We start from the raw sequence: 6,000 nt of genomic DNA, 5'->3' as shown, positions 1-6,000 counted from the left end.
ATATATACTCAGCAGTTGATCATGTACTATTTTTAGACTTTTGAATAACCTCCATACTGTTTTCCATAGTGGCTGATCCAATCCATTCCCACTAAGAGTATGTTAGGGTTACCTTTTCTCTATATCCTCGTCAACATTAGTTCTTTGCACCCTTCCATTTTCTTTTCTTTTTTGGGGGTGGGTAGGGGGAGGATTGCATCTGCAGCATATAGAAGTTCCTGGGCTATGATGTTGAATCTTGGAGCTACAGCTGCTGGCCACAGCAACACCAGATCTGAGCCACTTCTGAAACCCACACCACAGCTCATAGCAATGTCAGATTCTTAACCCACTGAGCAAGGCCAAGGATTTAAGCCTTGTCCTCATGAACACTAGTCAATTTCATTACCAGTGAGCCACAATGGGAATTCCTTTGTAGACTTTTTGAGATAGCCATTCTAACAGGTGTAAAGTAATATTGCATTGTGGTTTTTATTTGTATTTACCTGATGATTAATGATAATAAGCCTCTTTTTGTGTGCCTGTTGGCAATATGCATATCTTCTTTGGAAAAATGTCTATTCACGTCTTCTGTCAATTTGTAATGAGTTTTTTTGTGGTGTTTGATGTTAACATGTATGAGCTGTTTATGTATTTGGATATTAGCACTTTATTGATCATATTATTTGCAAATATTTTCTCCTCCTCAGTAGGGTTTTTGTTGTGTCAGTGGTTTCTTTTGCTATGCAAATCTTTTCATTTTAATTGGACCTAATTGGCTTATTTTTGCTTTTATTTCTTTTGGCTTAAGAGACAAATTAAAAAAATACTGCAATATTTTTTGTAAAAAAATGTTCTGCCTTTGTCCTCTTCTAGAAGATATATGGTTGCAACATTACTAAGTATTTAAACCACACTGAATATATTTTTGTATATAGTGTGACAAAATACTCTAATTTCATTATTTTACACATATCTGCCCAGTTTTCTCAACATCATTCATTGAAGAGACTGTCTTTTCTCCATTGTATATTCTTGCCTCCTTTGTCATAGGTCAAATGATAAGAGTTTTTGGGGTTTATTCCATTAATCTGTGTGTCTGTTTTTGTACCAGTACTATAATTATTGGATTAGTATAGCTTTATAATATATTCTGAAGTCAAGGAGTATGATACATGCAACTTGTTCTTTTTTATCAAGTTCACTTTAGCTATTCAGGGTCTTCTGTGTTTCCATATGAATTATGGTATTATTTGTTCTAGTTCCGTGAAAAAATATCCTGGATATTTTGGTATGGACTGCAATAAATCTATAAATTGGGGTAGTACAGAAGTTTTCACAATATTCTTCTAATCCAAGAGCATGAGTTATCTTTCCATTTATTTTTATTGTCTTAAAGTTCGACACTCCAGTGTCATATTTTTAGAGTATAGGTCTTACACCTCTTTGGTTTATTCCTAGGTATTTTATTCTGTAAGATACAGTTGTAAATGAAAGAGTTCCCATTGCAGGTCAGCAGGTTATAAACTTGACTAGTATCCATTATAATGTGGGTTTTATCCCTTTCTTCACTCAGTGGGTTAAACATTCGGTGTTGCCATGAACTATGGTATAGGTTGCAGGCACAGCTCAGATACAGCGTCGCTTTGGCTGTGGCTGTGGCCAAGAGCTTCGGTTCCAATTCACCCACTAGCCTGGAAATATCCATATGCCATGGGTGTGGCCCTAAAAAGCCAAAAAGAAATACAGTTGTAAATGAGATTATTTTCTTGCATTCAATTTCTGCTTGTGCATTATTAATATATAGAAAAACAAAAGATTTCAGTATATTAATCTTGAATCCTGTAACTTTCCTGCATTCATTAATTAGTTCTAATAGCTTTTTGGTGGAGGCTTTATGGTTTTTGACATATAAAATCATGCCATTTGCAAATAGTGACCTTTTACTTCTTTTCTTCCAATTTGGATGGCATTTGTTTATTTAATTTATTTCCTCTGTTTTCTGTGGCCAGGATTTTCAATACTATATTAAATAAAAGTGGTGAAAGTGGGAATCATTATCTTTTTTCTAGTTTTAGAGGGAAAGTTTTTAACTATTAAGTATGTCAGTTGTGGGTTTGTCATAAGTGGCCTTTATTATGTAGAGGTAACATTCCCTCTCTACCAACGTTGATGAGAATGGATGTTGAATTTTGTCAAATGACTTTCTGTGTCTATTGAGATGATCATATGATTTCTAACTTTCTTTTTATTGTTGTGGTGGATCACATTGATTGTTTCGTGGATATTGAAACATCCTTGCATTTTCAAATAAATCCTACTTGATTTTCTAGGGAGTATGATTCTTTTTAAATATTGTTGAATTTGGTTTGGTAATATTTTCTTGAGTATTTTTGCATCTATATTTCTCAGAGATATTGGCTTGCAATTTTATTTTTTTAGTGTCTTTTTCTTGTTTGAGCATCAGAGTAATGATGATCTTGTAGACTGAATCTGGAAGTGTTCAATATTTTTAATAGTTTGAGAATGATAGGTATTAGCTCTTCTTTTTTATGTTTGGTTGAGTTCTCCTGTGAAACAATTTGGTCCTGGACTGTTGTTTGCTGGAAATTTTTTGATTACAAATTCAATTTAATTACTAATGATTTCTTCTTTGTTATCTAAATTTTTGGCTTATAACTGTTCATAATATTCTCTTATGATTTTTGTATCTGTGATATAAATTGTTATTTGTACTCTTTCATTTCTTTTTTAGAAATTTTTATTTTTCTAGGGATGGTCCTGTGGTATGTAGAAGATCCTAGGCTAGGAGTTGAATTGGAGCTGCAGTTGCTGGCCTTAACCACAGCCAAAGCAACTTCAGATCTGAGTTGCAACTGTGACCTGTGCTGCAGCTTACAACATCACCAGATCCTTAACCCACTGAGTAAAGTCAGGGATTGAACCCACATCCTCATGGATATTAGTTGGATTCTTAACCTTCTGAGCCACAATGGGTACTCCTCATTTCTTATTTTGTTTATTTGAATCCCTCTTCGTTCCTTATGGGACTGATTAACTTGTCAATTTTGTTCATATTTTCCAAAAAATCTCTTGGTTTCCTTAACCCACTGAGTAAAGTCAGGGATTGAACCCACATCCTCATGGATATTAGTTGGATTCTTAACCTTCTGAGCCACAATGGGTACTCCTCATTTCTTATTTTGTTTATTTGAATCCCTTTCGTTCCTTATGGGACTGATTAACTTGTCAATTTTGTTCATATTTTCCAAAAAATCTCTTGGTTTCACTGATCTTTTCTACTTTTTTTGTCTCTATTCTACTTATTTCCACTATGATCTTTATTATTTCCTTCCTTTTGCTGACTTTGGGCTTTGTTTGTTCTTTTTCTCATTCATTTAATTAGTAGGGTTTTTTTAATTTGATTTTTTTGTTTGTTGAGATAGGCTGGCGACACTATATACTTACCTCTTACAACTGCTTTTTGCTTTGTTCCATGTATTTTAGAAAGTTGTATATTTTTTTCATTTTTTAAGATACTTTCTAATATCATCCTTTATTCATTGATTCATTGGTGTATTTCTTCCTTTTTTTTTTTTTTTTTTTTTTTTTTTACTGTAGCATGGCATTTGGAAGTTCCCAGGCCAAGGATTGAAACTGAGACTACACTGCAGATGCAGCAACACTGGATCCTTTAACCCACTGTGCCAAGTTAGGGATCAAACCCTCACCTCCACAGCAACCCAGGATCAGCAGTTAATTCTTAACTCACTGCAGCATAGCAGGAACTCCAACCTACTGGTTTCTTATTAGTATGTTGTATACTCTCCATTAGTTTATGTTTTTCCTATTTTCTTTCTATAATTGATTTTTACTTTCATACCATTGTGGTTAAAAGATGCTTGGTAAGTTCACATGGAACATTGTCAAGAATTGAACACATACTGAGGCACAAAACTAACCTCAACAAATTTAAAAGTACAGAAATTATTTCAAGTATCTTCTCTGACTACAATGACATGAAACTAGAAATAAAACACAGGAAAAGAAATGAGAAAAAACTAACTATATGGAGACTAAACAACATGCTACTAAGCAACCAATGGGTCAATAAGGAAATCAAAAAGGAAGTTAAAAAAATACCTTGAGACAAATGATAATGAAGATACAACCATTCAAAATATATGAGATGCCACAAAAGCAGTGCTTAGAGGGAAATTAATAGTGATACAGGCCTTCCTCAAAAAAGAAGAAAAATCTCAAATAACCAACTTAACACACCACCTAATTCATTTGAATTAAAAAAAGAACAAACAAAACCTAAAGGCAGCAGAAGGAAGGAAGTTATAAAGATCAGAGAGCAAATCAATAAAATAGAGAATGAAAAAAAATTTAAAAAATCAATAAAACCAAGAGCTGGTTCTTTGAAAAGGTAAACAAACTTGACAAACCTCTGGCCAGACTCATCAAGAAGAGGAGATAAAAAACCCAGATAAACAAAATAAGAAACAATAGAAGACAAATTACAAAGATACTGCAGAAATACAAAAAAATAAATAAATAAATAAGAGAACACTGTGAGCAATTATATGCCAACAAATTTGATAACCTAGAAGAAATGGACAACTTTCTAGAGACTTAGAGCCTGCCAAAACTGAATCAGGAAGAAATAGATCAAACTGAACAGACCAATCACTAGAAATGAAATTGAGTATGTAATAAAAACACTCCCTACAAACAAAAGCCCAGGACCAGATGGCTTCACAGGTGAATTCTTCCAAACATACAAAGAGTATCTTATACCCATTCTCCTTAAAATTTTCCAAAAGGTTGAAGAAGAAGGAACACTCTCAAAGACATTCTATGAAACCACCATCACTATAATACAAAAACCAAAGATATTACCAAGACAGAAAATTTAAGCCGATATCTTTGATGAATATAGGCACAAAAATTCTCAACAAAATTTTAGCTAACCAAATCCAACAACATACAAAAAAGATCATACACCATGACCAAGTGGGATTCATTCCAGTTTCATAAGGATGGTGCTACATATGCAAATCAAACAACATCTTATACCACATTAACAAAAGAAAAGTCAGAAACCACATGATCATCTCAATAGATGCAGAGAAAGCATTTGACAAAGTCCAACAACCATTCATGATAAAACTTTTACTGGAGTTCCTGTCATGGCATGGTGGTTAACAAATCTGACTAGGAACCATGAGATAGCAGGTTCGATCCCTGGCCTTGCCCAGTGGGTTAAGGACAGTGCTGCCGTTAAGCTATGGTGTAGGTTGCAGATGCAGCTTGGATCCTGTGTTGATGTGGCTCTGGCATGGGCTGGAGGCTACAGCTCTGATTCAACCACTGGCCTGGGAACCTCCATATGCCGCAGGTGTATCCCTAGAAAAGACAAAAAAAAATTTACAAAAGTGGGTATAGAGAGAACATAGCTTAACATAATCATAGCCATTTATGAAAAATCCACAGCAAATAAAATGGAGAAAATCTGAAAGCCTTCCCACTAAAATCTGGAACAAGACAAGGATGCCCATTCTCACCACTTTTATTCAACATAATATCAGATGTCCTAGCCACAGAAATTTAAAAAACTAATAAAAGGTATCCAATTTGGAAGAGAAGGGCTTAATTTTGACTGTGTGCAGATGACATGATGCTATATATATAGAAAACCCGAAAGACTACACACAAAAATTACTGGAACTGATCAACAAATTGAGCAAAGTAGCAGGATACAAGATTAACATTCAGAAATCAGTTGTACTTCTGTATATTAACAATGAAATATTACAGAAGGAATACAAAAATACAATACCTTTTAAAAGTACACCCCAAAAATTAAATAAGAATAAACCTGACCAAGGAGGTGGAAGACTTATATGGTGAGAACTATAAAACATTAATCAGGGAAATTAAAGATGATGCAAAGTAATGGAAAGAATTTCCATGCCCCTGAGTTGGAAAAATTAGTATTGGAAAAATGGCCATACT

The sequence above is a fragment of the Phacochoerus africanus genome, chromosome 10 (assembly GCF_016906955.1).
Source record: "Phacochoerus africanus isolate WHEZ1 chromosome 10, ROS_Pafr_v1, whole genome shotgun sequence".
Classification (NCBI taxonomy): domain Eukaryota; kingdom Metazoa; phylum Chordata; class Mammalia; order Artiodactyla; family Suidae; genus Phacochoerus; species Phacochoerus africanus.
Note: the sequence above shows the minus strand (reverse complement) of the source record.